The following is a 17,508-nucleotide window of genomic DNA, read 5'->3' on the forward strand; positions in this document are numbered from 1 at the left end:
TGTGCGCAGAGGAGCAGCCGTGGGAGGACACGGGAGAAGCCACCGTCTGCGGGCCACGAATAGGCCTCGGGAGAAACCGCCCAGTGGCCCCTTGGTCTTGAACTCCCAGCCCCCAGACTGGGAGGGAACAGTTTCTGGTGTTGAAGCCCCGGCCCGTGGCGCTTTGTTACAACTGCCTGAGCCAACAAGGCTGGATGAAGAGGAAGGACAGCAGTGTGCCAGGTGCGTGTGGGCCTTGCACAGCCGGGGAGGCTCTGGTGTCAGGAGGTCCTGTCTCCAGCCTGGCTGGGTAGTGCTGGTGAGTCAGCTGACATCCCGGGGCTCTGTGTTCATTGTCTACCTTGTGGGCAGCAAAGCAGATGACCCTCCTGCATGGAAGCCCCCTGGGCCTCTGGTCACCCAGAAGTCAGAGCCAGGAGACACACACCTGCCGTCCATACCTGCTGTCCTGGTGCAACTGCAAAGAAAGGCAGAGACCCGGGGCTATCGGCTATGGCACCAGGATGCAAAACACCAAGCGCCTCTCCCTTCCTGGGAACACTGGCAAAGGCACAGCGAGCCGCAGCCCGGCGTGAAGATGAGGGTTGGTCTGGGCCATGCTTGCCTGAGCAGCCCAGGGTTTCCTGTGCCCTCCAGCAGAAAGCTGGGGGCCTGTGGGATGACCCAGGCTGCAACAGTCACAACGAGGGCAGCACTGGCTGTCACTGGCTGTCACTGGCTGTCCCAAGCAAGTCCTTTGTCTCTGAGAGGGCAGGGTGCATGTGCGTGCATGTGTGTTACGGGCACATTCCCAGGAGGAAAGCGACATGCCAGCTCCCCTCACCCCACTCGGGGGGCCAGTTTCCACGGTCTCAGCTTGGTTGGGGGTGTGGGCGCTCCCTTGCCCTAACCCCTGGGGGAGCCCGTTTTCCCAGACACAAGGACAAATCAGGCCAGCTCAGCTGGGGACAGCCAATTTCCTGCATTTATTTGTTTCTCCCGAAAGAAGACTTCTGTTTGGTTCTAATGAGTAGCTTTTCCTAAAGAGAAACAATAATAACAGCAGAAACGTAAGTGGATTCTGTAAACTTGTAATCATACGTGTCAAACACAGTGTGGTATTTTCCCCCGCAAAATAGAAACGGTGGGAAGTCATACAGAGTGGGTGCGGGAAATTGTGTTTTCTCTGACAGAAGTTAATTCTAAACTAAGTATTCCCTGAAAGGAAAGCAGGGAAACATTTTTACATGTCTATCATTCGTCCTTAGAGGACACAAAACAAATATGTTTTTTAACGCTTGACACCAGCATTATTCCAGGTGGCCTCGGGCTATATGCTGTTTTCCAGTTTGTAGAATTGGAGGAGAGGAAAACAGCTCTGCATTAAGAGGAACATATTGTACAGGTTAATCATAAGCACACAGAAATCAGAATGCTGCCAGCCGGCAGGACGGAGGGCCTGGGCGCCAAGAGTCGTGGGAAGGCAAGGAGGCAGAGGTGGCAGCGACCAGGGGCCAGACCAGGGTCACCGCCCCCGTGGCAAACACTTATGGATGTGCCATGGGCTGGAGCTCTTTTGGGTCCTTGTCTGTCAGGAAGCCGCCCTTCACAGGTCTCCCAATGATGCTTACATGCAGAAGGAAGCTCCTTGGAAAGCCGAGGGTCATTTAATCAGAGTTCATTCCCCAGGAAGTCCCCGTAGAGGAGGACTTGGGCAGTCAGGTCCTGAAAGGCAGATGGCACCATCAGGGCCAAGGCCCTGGGGCTGTCCCAGATCCTCCTGCGGATGTGGTGGGGATTACGACTGCTCCGCAAAGTGAGCCCAGACGCACACATTTCATAAAAGCGTAGCGGCCACAGGGCCGAGGTTCCGGAGGGCACTTGTTGCTTCGCGATGTGTGTGGCCCCACCTCGGAGTCTCTTCTCCAGCTTGGCCTTCGGTCACTCCCACCCCAGCCTCTCCCGCTGGGAGGCAGGCCCATGTGCGCCCTTTCGGCGGGGCATGGAAGTCTTGCTTTGGTGGGAGGCAGCCCTACCTGGAATTTCCACTTCGAGGTTCCTTCTTTTCCATGGGATTAGGAGTGTTTCATCGCTGACCCTGGGGCCAAGCTTCAGGATTTGTAAGCCCACAGTCCCCCATGAAAACCCAGCCCACGTGGCTGATGCTGGGGGAGGGCTCTCAGAACAGGGGCTCTTGGGGTCCCTGCCCTGTGAGAGTTCAGCAAGAGGTCAAAGTGTGCAGCTACTGGCCCTGGTCCCCACTGCCTGCCAGCCTCCCTTCCCCACCCAGCCTGTCCTTCCAGGGGCCGCAGCAGGGCCATCAGGGCACACATAGGCCTTCCTGGACCCCCACAGGGGAACTCCAGCCCGTGCACCTGCCCCATCCTGAGGGCGATGTGAGGCTGAGGGGACCCTGGCCATGGGTCCTGTTCCTTCCCGCCTCCTGCCAGTATGGCCTCCCGAGCACAGGCCCTTTACCATCCTTCCGAAATTCTCAGCAGCATCTGGAAGGGAGCTGGAAACATGGCCCAGGGAGTGAGTTGCCCACAGAACATTCTAGTCCAGTGCCGGCCCCAGCTTCCCTTCTTCTTTCCTAGGCTATATGCCTTTTACTCCCAGAGGCATGCAGCCACCCTGGCTCCTGTGGGGATGGTGTCTCTCCCACTCTGTCTTGTCTCTCCATCCCTGTCTCTCTCTGTCTCTGTCATACAGTCACGCTGCGTGATGGCCGATTTGGTCCAGCAACAAGGTGGCGCTGCGACCCCTCCCCTCCAGAGCATGGCTGCCACCACTGCCCAGGGAAGGTGGGAGGAGGGACGCTCTGTTCTCAGTTCCAAGAGGATCACACTGAACCCCAAACAGGTCTGCTGTTGGCATCAGAGATGCCCGTGGAGGGACTTGGCTGGCAGTCCCTGGCTCAGGGATCAGCATCCTGCCAGGGGTGGCTCCTGGCTGTCCTTTGCTGGACTCTGGCCTCGCCACTTCCCTGAGGCCTTCAACGTCCAGTCTTGGGGGGCAAAGCAGTTTCCGTTGATAAAAGAAAAACTTCAGCCAAATTAAATGTAAAAGAATTTAATTGAGCAATGGATGATTTGTGAATCGGGCAGCCTTCTCAGCCACAGTAGGCTCCAGAACTCCAGCGCAGCCTCGGGCAGAAGAAGATTTATGGACAGAAGAAGGAAAGTAACGCACAGAAGATGGAAGTGAGGCCCAGACACAGCCGGATTGTTACAGGTTGGTGTTTGCCTTATTTGAACACGGTTCAAACAGCTGGCTACATGTGATCGGCCAAAACTCAGTGATAGGCACAAGTGTAGGCTCTGGCCTGTTTACACCTCCACTTGTTAGAGTTGACGATGTGCAGAAAAACCTTTAGGCTAAACTTAAAATATGTAAGGAGGCAGCTTTAGGCTAAAGTTGATTTAGCACTGTGCATTTTGAAACTCACATTGGCGGGAATCTCTTTTATTCACTTTCCCAAGACGTCTTCTTGGGTCTTCCGACAGTGCCTCACTGCACTTCAGGATCTTTCTCCCGGAACATCAAGCAGGTGACTGAATGGATCCTGCATCCTCGTTCTCAGCTCAGCCCTTCCCTCTGTCAGAAGTGGGGAGGGCAGAGACACTGTTTCTGGGAGGTTCTTCTGTATCTGCTCTCCCACCCCCATCTCCCCCTGGCCCACACCCTGGGACCTGGTTTCACAAGGACCTGGCAGAGCAGCCTTGGGACAGACCCCAGATGCTGGAGGACCGTGCAGCTGCCTTCGCCTCACCTCCAGCCTCAGCCTCAGCCTCACTGGCTCCCCTCCGCAACTCCACCAAGCCCCAGGACAGCTCTGAGCCGTGCTCACTCTCTCCTGGGCCAGGCTGCAGACAGCACTGCCAAGCCACCACTTCCCCACGATCTCAAACAGCAAAGGCTGCAAATGCTTGGGTGACTTCAGTCCCTAAAACTTTCTGGACTCACACCTGAGAAGGCACCTCTGAGAGGAGCAGGGCTGCAGCTGCCCAGACCAGGAGGGAAGCTCCAGGGCTTGGTTGCTCACCTGGTTCCCAGCCAAGGTGGCCTCTCACTGGGGTCATTTAGCTGAGGGGGTTGCTGAACTGGTGTGAGACCCCTGAGGCCAAGTCCCCCAATCTCCTGGGCTGTGTGTGGCGGTTCCTGATCCAGCTGTCCCCTACTCATGTGTGAAGCATGGGTGGCAACTGCAGGCACCGCTCAGGAGCCTGGGGTGGGGGGTGTCCATGCAGCTGCCCATTCGTGCATCCTTGGTGCTGTGTCTCAGCAGGAGATAAAAATGTCATCCGACGTACACCTCAGAAGAACCCCCCTGCCTCAGCTGGTCCTCCCCTAGACAACTCCTAAATAATGTCAGTCTCCTTGGTAAGGGTTAATAAGGCCCCTCACAGAACTTGGGTGATCACTTCAGAGCCTTTCGGCCTTAGAGTAATTCTGCCATTGCACCGTCACCCTTGGGAACTGTGAGCATTCCCTGTGGGAGCACCCATCTTGTCTCAGGAAACTCACATTGATCACTGCCCACCGGTTCAGAATAAAATATGGTCTCGACTGTTGAAGTGGAAGCCCCAGAAATGCTTAACGCCTTTTTCAGTGCTTTCATCTTCCTAAACAGGAGGGATCCTCCAGTGTACATATGTGTGCACACATACACTCATAAACGCACCACACATGCAAACACATAAACGCACCACATGAGAACACACATGAACTGCACATGCACTAACACGTCATGTGTATATGCACATACCACACACATGCACACGTCTGAGCACACATATCACGCATGCGTGAACCCTATGCGCTCACACACATGCACATTCACACGTGTGCTCACATGTGCACACATATACAGCATGCAAACATGCCACATACACACCACACATCTGCGCACACATATGGTCTGCCCTTCCACATAAGATTCAGTTGTTCTCTTGCAAGCTCTTACCCTGGAGTGGGCCCTGTCCCCAGAGATCCCTAAGAAACAGCCACGCACAGTTTGTCTGAAACTGGGCTCTGGACACAGAGCTCCGGAAGGGGTCCCCTGCCTTTGAAAAGGCCACAGGACCCTCACCAGCTTGTAAGGACTTGCATGTCACAGTGTGGGTTTAAAACAAAGATGGGTCCCTCTGGTCTGTCAGATACCATGACCAGCATTGCCCAGGTTACCCCTCCTCCGGCTGCTAGGAAGGGTGAGGCTTGGTAGGGCTGGATTACTTATCAGTGGTGGAATTTTCGGGCCTTTTGAAGTGGCTCTGTGAGTCTGGAGGCTCTGAGTTTGGCCCGGCACCTGCTCTAGGGGTTGACACGTGCATCTATAAATAACAGCGGTGACAGGTCCCCTGTCAGCACCCGCTGATGGACGGCCCCTTCTCCCGCCATTACAGACTTGTGACTGTGGGAAAATTAATTTAAGTGGTAGTTAATTTCTAATGAATTCCACTCAAGCGGCTAATATGGTCCCTTGGCGTTATGGTAACCTTCATGGATCATTGCATTATGTAAATAAATTCTACTTTATGCTGGTTTATTAAAAAAGAGAGTGAAGATTGGGAAGCCTGGTGAAATCTTCTCTCAGATGCACACGACTAACAGACAGCAGGGAGACGTTTAAGGAAGGGAAGCCGCCCAGCCCACAGGTGCTTTCCTGGAAGGCTGCGCTTCTCACCTCTAACTTTCCAGATTGACCGCACTGCCCACTTATAGGGCTCCGCATACGTATCTCCAAATCTCCAAATTCCGTTTTGTTTTGTTTGAGATGGAGTCTCACTTTGTCACCCAAGTTGGAGTGCAGTGGTGCGATCTCGGCTCATTGCAACCTCTGCCTCCTGGGTTCAAGTGATTCTCCTGCCTCAGCCTCCTGAGTAGCTGGGATTACAGGCACACGCCAACACACCTGGCTAATTTTTTTTTTTTTTTTTGTATTTTTAGTAGAGATGGGGTTTCACCGTGTTGGCCAGACTGGTCTCAAACTCCTGAACTCAAGTAATCCACCCTCCTCAGCCTCCCAAAGTGCTGGGATAACAGGCATGAGCCACTGTGCCTGGTCTCCAAATTCCTCGTGTCATCATTTTATTCCAAATGGAAAGAGGAGTGTTCTGCCTTAAACCACAGGCAGTTCCTAATAACCCTCAGAGACAAACCTTGGGAGTACCCTGACCGGAAGCCTCAGTCTGAGGACAAGTGCAGGCCGGAGGACCTGGGCATTCTTCGGCCTCCCGGTCCAGTATGGAGAGGGAGGGGCATGCAGACTCCCCATAAATTCTTCCACGCGACCCTCAGCAGCGCACCCTGTGGAGGCCCCTCCATGACTCTTGGCAGACCCGGCAGCCCCGGTTCTTTGCTTGTCCTTAGGTGAGCTTCCAGCAAGGCTGTAGCAAGGATTTCCAGGTGCCCAGGCTGCTGAGCAGGCTGGGGCTAGGGGAAGCAGTGCTCCTGGGCAGGTGAGTGTGAGCTGGGCAGTGCCTCCCGGCCAGGCCTGCTCTGCCTGCATTCCCCACACAGCCCATGGCTTTCCCAGGTGAGGCCGAGTTAAACACAAGGAAACTCGCTGTGCGGCAGTTTCCTTCGCCGTGCACTCTTCCACCAGAGATGGCCTCCAGCCTATCCCCGGCCACCTCCCATCTTCCATATCCCTGTCCTGGAGGGCTGCCTCGCCACCCACATCCGGCCCCCTCTGTCCCCAGCACCTCCCCACACAGAGCAGACCTGCCCTGGGCCGGTCTTCCCTTCCCAGGAACATCTCCTTGCCCCTGCTGCCCCGAAGCTGCTGAGCTGGAGTCTGAATCCTGCCCTGTCTCCACTGGGTCCCCAGGAGGGCAGGGCTGTGTGGGTCCCCCTCCCTCGAGCCCACCCTACCCACATTCTGGCCAGGACTGGGGCGCTGGAGAGGAGAGGAAGGGCTGGAAACCAGTTTTCCTTCCCTCCTGGGGGCTCCTGGATTTTTTTGAGACCCCCAGTTGCTGCAGGGCCCAGACCAGGAAGGGTGCCTTCCGGTGGACAAATGGCCTTTACCCACGCGCCCAGCACCTGCCTTCAGTGTCTCCCTGACACCCTGTGGCCCGGGAGCTGTGGCATCTTCATCCTGTGTTCCCTCCTCCCTCCCCTCCTGCTCTTTTTCTGTCTCCATTTCTATCGATCTTTGTCTTTGTTTCTCTGTCTCTATCTCATTCTCTGTATCTATATGTCTCTATGCCTATCTCTGTCTCTGTCTCTTTCTCTGCATCTCATCCCCCAGGGATCCCCATCAGCTTAACGGGGGTGTCCCCTCTCTGCCCGCCCTGGGATGGTACACTTGGTGGGGAGACGGCGTGGTGCAATGCAGTGGATTTGAGATGGGGGGGCAGAGCCAATCACTGGCTGATGGGGGCCCCTCCACTTAGAGATGGGGTGACCTGGGGAAAATCACTTCGCTGCTTTCATCTGTAAAGTGGGAGTAATGGTGACACCCGCCTCCCGGAGTCACTTTGAGGATTGAGTTGATGAATGCACCCTGAACAATGCCTCGTGAGTGGGCCCCGTGTAAATGCTGGTGTGACCATTACCCAGGTCCTGGAGGTGGCTGCTGTGGGGTTCCTGTGGCTGAGACTTGGGAAACAGCAAACAATATTCATAGCAACACCTCCAGACTGTGAGCCATTAGCACCTGACCACGACAAGGGCTGCCTTCTCTGTGAGTAGAGACAGAGATTACATTTTGTGGCGGGAGGCGCAACTTCAGGGTAGCCTGGGTGATACCTGTGAACTCAGCAGCTATGATAAATACTAAAACAAACAGCAAAATTTGCGTTTCAAAATAGTAAAAGTAAAAAATCCAAATTAAATTCTGATGGTATTGAGAGCTGAAAGCCATTTGTTAATAAAAGCCTTCCAGTGAAAAGCATTAGAAAATCTAACAATAATTATTGGAATCTTACCAAGTGCAGTTCTTCGTAAGCAAGTTTTACTGCAAGTCCTATGAGAAGGTTCAAAGGTTCTGGCCACAGAGCACCAGAACCAACTGATCCAGCCGCCAACAGCTAAGAGCGACCCCCCCTCCTTTCCTCAAAGCAGGCTCCGATGAAAGCAACGTCCAGGTGATGCCGGAAGAGCTGCCTAGAAGGATGAGAGGAGCAGGGGCAGCGGGTGTTTCCTTTGTCCTCCAGCTCTTCGGCGTCTGACTGCCTGGAAGGTTGGGAGTAATCGCTGGAGCACTGGCCACCCTATCGTGCCAGGAGTTTGTCATGAGGATGGAAAGTAAGCACCAGGGTTGGCTGGTGAGGGAGAAGGGAAGAAAGAGACCGGGAAGTCCAAACACAGAGATGCCCTAGCTGCCCAGAGAGCCTTTGGACGGCCTTCCTTGAGACAGGCAGACAATACACTGCATCTTTGGTTTAAACCAGGGCTGAGGCAGGAGAAGAGGGTCTGGAGGCGGGCAACCCAAGGCTGATTCACGCTGACTTCCTAGAACTAAATCAAAAGGAAAACCCCAACTTTCCATGCCCAAATAACCAAAGGACCAGAGGCTACTCTCTTTGCAACCCCTCCCCCTTTTTTCTGAGTGGCAGATGAAAAATTGAAAGTACCTCTGATTAGTCCCCTCCTGCAACCAATCAGGCTGGTCTAGGGCTAAGTCTTCATTTGCATAGGAGTATAATGCTGTAACTTCACTTCAGCCTCTGATTGGTCACTTTCCACAACCAATCAGACGTTTGCATAGGGTATAACTTTGTAACTTTGGTTCAGCCTCTGATTGGTCCCCTCCCACAACTAATCAGACTGATCATGGGCCACTACTTCATTTACATAGGGTGTACACCAAGTAACCAATGGGAAACCACTAGAGGGTATTTAAACCCCAGAAAATTCTGTAACTGGGCTCTTCAGCGCTTGCTCAGGGCTGTTTCCATCATGTGGAAGCTTTTGTTGCTTCATTCTTTCCTTGCTTTGTTTGTGCATTTTGTCCAATTCTTTGTTCAAGACACCAAGAACCTGGGCACCCTCCACCAGTAACACTGCTATTTTCATCCCTTCTCTTTTGAAGTGGACACAATGTATAACCAGCTGTTCATCTTCGGATGATCAGGCAGGACTCTCCTAATACATGAATCTATATACGTACCATGCATTTGGCACAGTGCGTGATTCAAGATAAAAGCTTAATAAACACTTGGCTGGATGAGTAAAGAATTAGAGTTTGATTCACTGACCACAGGAAATGCCTTTATCCTATCTCAAACAGCATGCTAGTTACTTAAACTGATAAAAATTATACATAAGAAATCGATGACAATTTTGGAATAGGTGACTGCATTCTTAACCACTGAAATTTTGGAATAGGTGACTGCATTCTTAACCACTGAAATGAACCATTATGCTTTCGACAGAAACCGTAGGAGAAAGCGTGCCTCCCGACTTCCTGAGAGACAGCAGACAAGCCACCAGGATTTCTGGGTAGGAATTCATCCTGTGTTGACTCTAACAGCATCACTCTGTAAGGAAAAACATGCATTGCTTTCTGAGGAAAAGACAATGAATCTTTAGTGGTGGCCAGCCAGGGGAAGCAATTCTCATCTCCCCCCTGGGGAGCTGCTTGGGTGCGTCCTAAGGCTCCCGGGGCTGGCTCCCTGACAGCATGTTTCTGAACACTGACACAGCCAAAGTCAATTTCTCATGCAATGCAAAACAGCTTTCTTTGTTGTATGCATTCCTCATTTCTTCCATGCATTTTAAATAGGAAATGACAAGTGGGAACTGGGAGGAAAAAACAATTAACCTCTAATTGGGACTCATGACCACTAATTATAAAATAGGGGGAAAATGCTTTAAAAGTCAAAAAGAGGAGTGGGAAAAGATAAAATTGTGCGTAAATGCAGAAAAACACCCTCAGTCATAAATAATGCTCACAATATCCTAAACCATCTTGAGAAAATGAAGGACGCAGCCACCTGGGGGAAGAATGGGGATGTCCCTGGGTCACCGGCAGGAGCTGCTGTCCAGATGCAGCCGCAGGTTGCAAGGCGGTGCACAAGACAGGAAAGAAATAAGAACTACAGGCATTTGTGCAGAGACTCACAGGATAGAGCCCAGAAGTCCTGCAGGAGCTAATAATCCTGCTGGCTTCTAGGCAGAGAAACTGGGTCTCACATTCAGGAGAGAACTTCACTATATACTTGGGTGTCTTTTGCATTTTGAACCATGTGAACACATTATCTAGTAATACCAATTTAAATTAAAATTATTTTCAAAAACATTCTATACCACTGTAGCGGGTTGACTAGCAGCCCCCGCAAAATTCCTGTCTACCTGGAACCTCGAAATGCGATCCTGTTTGGAAACAGAGTCTTGTAGATGTAATTAAGAATTTCCAGATGAAATTATCCTGGATTAGGGTGGGCCCTAAAGCAATGACAGGTGTCCTTCTAAGAAGAGGAGAAGGCGCAGGTTCCAGAACAGAGGAGAAGGCCTTACGAAGGCAGAGGCAGAGGTTGGAGCCCTGTGGCCAGAGCCCAGAATGACCTGGGGCCACAGAAGCTGGAAGAGGCAGGAGGACTCCACCCCTGGATTCTTTGGAGGAAGCACTGCCTGGCCCACACCTGGATGCTGGACATCTGGCCTCCAGAGCTGTGAGAGAATACATTTCTTATGTTACAGTTTGTAGTAATTTTTTATGGCAGTCACAAGCAACTAACATATCACTTCATTCCTTTTTAAATCATCTTAGCCTCTAAAGAAGGATACTTGAAGTGTAATTAACAAAATAAATTCCCCCCGCCCTTTTTTTTGTTTTTGGAGATAGTTTCACTCTGTCCCCCAGGCTGGAGTGCAATGGCATGATCATGGCTCACTGCAGCCTCAACCTCCCAGGTTCAGATGATCTTCCCAACTCAGCCTCCCAAGTAGCTAAGACCACAGACGAGCACCGCCATGCCCACCTAATTTTGGTATTTTTGTAGAGACAGGGTTTCACCGTGTTGCTCAGGCTGGTCTTGAATGTCTGGGCTCAAGTGATCCTCCTGCCTCAGCCTCCCAAAGTGCTGGGATTACAGGGATGAGTCACTGTGCCTGGCCTTTCCCCACTTTTCAATCTTAAATTTGTCTTCATCTGGGATGAACAAGAGAGGTGTCCTTCTAAAGCCGACAGGCATGTAATGCACAATAATAAAATATTATACAATTTGTTTCTCACCCAGCCACTTACTCAACAAAAGCCAAAGAGAATTGCTACATTTGGTTAATTAGAAAAACAATAATAAATAATATGTCACAGTTTTTTCCAAAGTACTTTTATATGAAAACTGGTTGCCTGAGTTCTTAGGGCTTTACACCTTAAATTTAGGGAGAGCACATTCTTTCAAGATTTAAATTTTGCAACAACACAAGTCAAAAATAATTTGAGTAATGAAGGGAAGGAGAGCGTCATCCTGCCTGGGACTGCATCCAGGCAGTCCAAGAGACATGTGCAGAGCACGTGCACGTGTGCAAGGTGTGATGTGATGTCAACATACGAGTGTTGCTCCCGATAGGGAGGAAGGAGAGACCATGGCGTCTTCTCTAAATCTTCTTTTTATTTATCCTTTTGTTTTTGTTTTTATGAGACCCAGTTTTGCTCTGTCCTACAGGCTAGAGTGCAGTGGTGTGATCTTGGCTCACTGCAACCTCCACTTCCTGGTTTCAAGCAGTTCTCCCACCTCAGCCTCCTGAGTAGCTGGGATTACAGGCGCCCGCCACCATGCTCGGCTGATTTTTTTTTTTTTTTTTTTGTATTTTTAGTAGAGACAAGGTTTCACCATGTTGGCCAGGCTGGTCTCCAACGCCTAACCTCAAGTGAACCCCCACGCCTCGGCCTCCCAAAGTGCTGGGATTACAGGCATGAGCCACTGTGCCTGGCGTAGTTATACTTTTTGACTTTTAAAAATGAGTAATGGTTATTCAAAGGTCTTTAGAGCAGAAATGAGAGTCTTACGGCTCCCCAAATCTCTACACACATGGCTTTCAGAGTGGAATTACCCTTGCACACACACAGCTGCACACAGCATAGCTCTGATGGCAGAGGGTGCACTTGCTGTGGTGAATGTCCTAGAATAGAACGGGGTTGGTAAATGTGTTCTGCAAAAAGCCCGAGAGCAAAACCTTTGTGTGCTCTGAGGCAATGACTCAACTCTGCTGTGGCAGCAGGAAACACACACAGACCACGGGATGCATAAATGAGCTAGGGGGCGTGTGCCAATAAAACTTTATCAACAAAAACTGGCAGTGGCCCAGCCACGGACTTGTGGAGACCATCATTTGATGCAGTTGGCCACACTGAAGCTCAGACACGCCAACGTGGTAATGAGGCAGAACGTGGATTCCACTCCATCCTTTTAAGATTAAAGACATGCTCAACAACAGGTGATACTAGTTCAAGTATTTACCGGGTTATGTGGTGGGTGAGCTGGTGAGCCTGCAGTCCCAAAAGGAAGAAAAAGAGAATGAACGCAGCAGGCAGCTGAGGGAGAAGCAACCGTGCAGTCACCTCGGGTGGGGGAGCAGGACGTTTCCCAGGGGAGCTGCCTCCTGGCAGGAAGCGCTGGAATCCAGCCCAGTAATTCCCATGAACTCTGTAACACCAGCAAGGTCGGAAAGGAAGGCAGCTGCAGCCCCAGGTGGAGAGCAGGGCCCTGAGGCTGGGCTCTTCCTGGGCACAAGCCTCTGCCCAGAGCTTCCTGGCGGGGCCCTCAGCTCCTCTTCTCCAAGGCCCGGAAACGAGCTGGATGGGGCTGAGAATCATCACTGTGTGTGGGAGACACATGGTCAATCTGAGTAAGTGGAAGAAATGGTGAGTGGCTGCGATTGGAAGGAAGCCCCAGAGAAGGCGCTTAGCCTGACTGGCAAAGGGGAGGGCGTGGAGTGGGTAGGCAGGGGCTTCCACTTTTCCTTGATAGTTGTTTCATTGCTCAGATTATTTTGGCAAAGCATATTGTTGACCAGTTTTTATGTTTTTCTAGGTATCAATATCAAAGTAAGATATAAACCCAACTCAACAAAATTAAAACCCACAAAAAGGGAACCTCACATTTCACTCCCACCTGTCTATTTTCCCCTCTCCTTGAGAAGTAAAAACAACCACTGTTTTGCAGTGTGTTGCTCCAGAATTTTTCTTACAAAGTTACCTAAATACCGTGGCTTCGAAAAACGTGCTTAGATTTGTGTTTTTTACTTAAATGGAAACGTACTTTGCACACGGTTGTACAACTTTTTTTGCATATTTAATATTCAGAAATGTCTTGGCGTGAGTTTCAAGATGGCTTGTGGCGAGCCACACCATTTGCCCTAGGACTGCGTGGTTACCAGGAGCCTGTGTGACCACTGATTTCGCATCTGCCCTTTGCTGAACGTGTATTTCTAGAAAAATCCAGTGTCAAACTTGTCCCACACTCCAGTGCCAGAGGTGCTCAGGGTTCTCTTGGGCAGGACCGTTCGGCAAAGTCCACAGAGCAAAATGTGAGCTTGGCCTTAAAAGGGGTGAGCAAGGAGGAGACGGGCCTCCTCTCATGAGCAGGCACGGAGGCGCTGGTCTGCCTTCGCTTGCCGAGTGCCCGCTGCAGGCTGGGCTGGTGGGAGATGCTACGGACACAAACACGACTGGGAAACAGGCTCTGCCTCCACGCAGCATGCTCATCTGTTCGGGCTGCAATAACAAAATTCCACCAATGGCCTGGCTTACAGAAAGAAACCGGTTTCTCACAGCTCTGGAGGCTGAAGCCCAGCATCAAGGCGTCGGCAGCTTCCGTGTCTGGTGGGGCTTCCTGGCTTACAGACAGGGCTCCTCACACGGTGGATGGGGCGAGCTGGCTCTCTGGACTCCCTTGTCTCAGGCCCAAACCCCATCACGAGGCCCTGGAGCAGGACTGAGTCACCTCCTGAAGGCCCCGTTCCAAAGCACTCCCACGGGGGATTAGGTTTCAACACAGGAATTTTTGGCGACACAAACATTGAGACCACAGCACCCAGCTCTCTGGGTTCTCAGAACCCTGTGGGAGGGCTGGGTCGCGCCTGCCCCCTTTTAAACACGAGGCTTCCATGGAAGCTTCTTGCCAGAGGCTGGACACTGAGGAATGGACAGGATCAACACTCTTCCACCTCCCGATCACTTCCACCATCGCTGGGGGAAGAACGAATGCACCGCGTGGTGAGTGCTTCCACCGCAAAGCAGCACATCACGCTGCTTGGAGACCCTGCTGGTGACTCTCAGCCAGCCCCATAGGACACAGCAGGTCTCACAGCCATGCCCACCCGCAGGGAGGCAGGGAAGCCCCAGCCCCCACCGGTCCGGCACAGGAAGGAGACCTGGACCCTGGGAGTGCCGGTCTCGCCTCCCACTCTCCTGGGTGAGTGACAGCGATGCTGCCAGGTGGGTGGTCCGTCAGTTAGACCTGGTCCGTGAGTAGCCTCCTAGGCGGATACAGACACGACAGTGTCCCACAGAGCGTCCTGGCTCCTGCTCAGCTGCACCTCACCTCCTTCCGGAAAAGCATAGACAGCTCCTACGTTCTTCTCTCCATCTCAGCATCATTTAGTTTTCCTCCGCTTGCACTGCTGTCCCCAGTTGATCATACTTTAAAAGTCCCTCAGAGAATAACCTAATAATGTACACCTGAATAGCACTTCTAACTTCTCACAGTATTTTCAATCCATCTTTCAGTTCACTGGCACCACACCTTCAGGAGACAGGGAGGACATTGGCAAGACAGGGCTGGCATCTGGCAGGGCCCCGGCCCACCTGTAGGTCTCGAGTGCAGGGACAGCTTCTGACAGGATGACCCTGCCAGCCCACGTGCCCCCGCCTCCTCTCTCTGCAGTCGCCTTTCTCTGTGCCCATGAGGACCTGCTCAGCCCACCTTCGGGTGGCTTGAAAGTGCCTGGGATTTAAGTCCCCACACGGTCACCCTCAACCACCAGTGATGAGCATCTGTGGATAAATGCCCCCCTAGTCCTCATCCCCTGCAGGACACCAAGGTACATTCCGCCTAGCGCTCAGGGGACACAACAGGGTGGTGCCCGGTGCCCCCCTGGTTCTGTGCCCTGGAAGCTCCTCTCCTCCCCGACTCACGTCCCCACTCCCCATCCTGATTTCCAACATCACCTCCCAGTGGTGCACCTGCATCCCAGCCCTCGTCATGAGGTGTGCCCAGTTAGGACAGGCGGCAGCAACCCTGCTTCATTGTTGGGGAAATGTGTTGCCCCCCAGGGAGTGCTTGACAGTGTCTGGGGCACTTTTGGTTGGCCCTGCCTGTGTGTGGGGTGCTCCCGACATCTTGTGGTGGAGCCCAGGGATGCTGAACACCCGGCAGTGCCCAGGATGGGCCCAGAGCACAACTCAGCCCCAGATGTCCACAGTGCTGATGCCCAGGATCCCTGGCCTGGTTCTGCAGAATTCTTTTATTAATAACTTATTCTGGACTGAAGCCTGGATAGGTAATTATCAGCCTTAGATTTCTACTCAAGCAAAATTAGCAGAATCCCACCTTTCCCCATTGGATCAAGCGTGCCATGAAATCCATGCCTTCTTTATTCCTTCCTGTTGCCTCCTGTGCCACGCTGCCTTGCTGGGGATGTGTCTGTGCAATCGTCAAGAGGCCATGACTGTGTGCCCACGTTTGCATGGCACATAAGCACATCACACCCAACTGCAGGCATGCAGCCGGTGGTCAGGTCTCCCCCCAGAGCACTGCGTACTGCAGAAACACACCCAGTTTTCATCCACGCAGGATGGCTTGGATGCCCCCTGCCCGTGCCCAGCCTCAGGCCCCTCCTCAGGTTGCCTCCCCCTGCAACCAAAGTTTCAGCTTGGCCGTCACCCCCTGCAGGAAGCATCCTTGACCTCCGCCTTGGAGGGCCTGGCACGCTTCACACACAGCACTCACCAGCCTGTTTCACACGCTCCAGCGCAGTAAGGGTGTGAGGGCAGCAGCACCTCCTCTCCTCCTCACCCCAGGGCCCAGGCTAAGGGTGCTCGGGAAGCATCAGCAAGCCATACTGGGGGCTGTCAGGACCCTGTGGTTCTCAAAACCACATCACCCACCCCATGAGAGATCAGAGACATGGAGAGCACACACTGGCTGAAGGTCGCAGTCCACCGAGGGTCACTACAGCGGTGCCGCTGACTCATCACACCCTCCCACACTGACTGTTCAGGTGGTGTATGCAGACACACGTGTACATATGTGGACACACGCATGCACACACACACACCCTTGAGGAAAGTCCTCTCTCTTGCTGAGCTATTCTCAGCCCCACTGCATAACAGGTCTCCTAGTGGGGTGTGACTTCTGACACTTTCAGGGGCCCCTGTGACAGACACTCTAGTGCATCAACTCCTCACTTAAGAACAGCTCGAGAGAGGGCTTCCCTTTCACTGCACAACAGAAGCAGGCTCTTCACAGAGCTGGTTCCCTTTTCTTTCAGGTAATAACGCCCTCCACCTTCTTCAACTGGCCAGACGCCTGCGGGCTGCAATGCCCATGTCAAGCTGCTTGCAGAGGCCCTTCGTGAGGGTGAATGGGCACAGCACAGAGTTCACAGCAACCCACACCAGCGTCTGCTCCCGCTGGAGAAATGATGTGGGTGCTGGGGAGGAGCTTTGGCCCTGATGTGGCCATGGTGCGCCCTCTGCCACCCCACCAGGACTTTCTGGGTGACCCTGCTGCACCCCTGCTGCTGATCTGGTTGGGAGGGTGCTCCCCCCGGGCTAGGCTTCTTGCATGGTCACCTGTCTCACGAAACTCCTTTCTGGGAGAAGGGGAGGTGTCCCTGGCCAGGAGGAAAGGAGCCGTGAGAAGGCCGTCCCATCTCAGCATCTGCTCTGGGTTGGACTGTGCTGCCCACCCCCAAATTCATGTTGACAACAGTGCTCCCCCAAGGCATGGGGCTCACTCAATTCTGAATCCCGATGACCAGGGCAGGACCAGCCCACTCCATCCCTCCAAGTCCTTACCAGTTGTAGGTGTGGCCATCCTCTAGCAAGGGGAGCTCCTTGCCTCCCCCTGAATCTGGGCTCACCCTAGGGACTTGCTGAACTGAAAGAGTGCGGTAGAAATGACACGCTGGAATTTCTGAGGCTGGGTTATAGGAAGCCTCGTAGCGTCCGCTTGGGTCTCTCGGGACACTCTCGGGAAGCTCACTCTGGGGCAGCGCAAGCCACGCCGTGGGCCCTGCCTGAGGAGGTGCTACCTGCAGCCTGAGGAGCACCGAGACCCCAGACAGGAGAGCCGGGGCCATCTTGGAAGTGGGTCCTGCAGTTAATGCCACACAGATCAGACAAACTGCTCAGCTGAGCCCATCCCAAATGCCTCACAAAATCGTGAGCAATGTAAAATGGCCGATTTAAGCCACCAAGCCTTGGCTTGTACGGCGATGGTTGACCAAAACACTGACCACTTCTTCCAAGAGGCTCTAAGCAGCCTCACGGAGACATAGAGAAGTCCTGCCCCGCCTCACCCAGCACCATCCAATCCCTACCTGCAGCCTGACTTCAGAGAGGATGAATGA

The sequence above is a fragment of the Pongo pygmaeus genome, chromosome 4, assembly GCF_028885625.2.
Source record: "Pongo pygmaeus isolate AG05252 chromosome 4, NHGRI_mPonPyg2-v2.0_pri, whole genome shotgun sequence".
NCBI classification, from domain to species: Eukaryota; Metazoa; Chordata; class Mammalia; order Primates; family Hominidae; genus Pongo; species Pongo pygmaeus.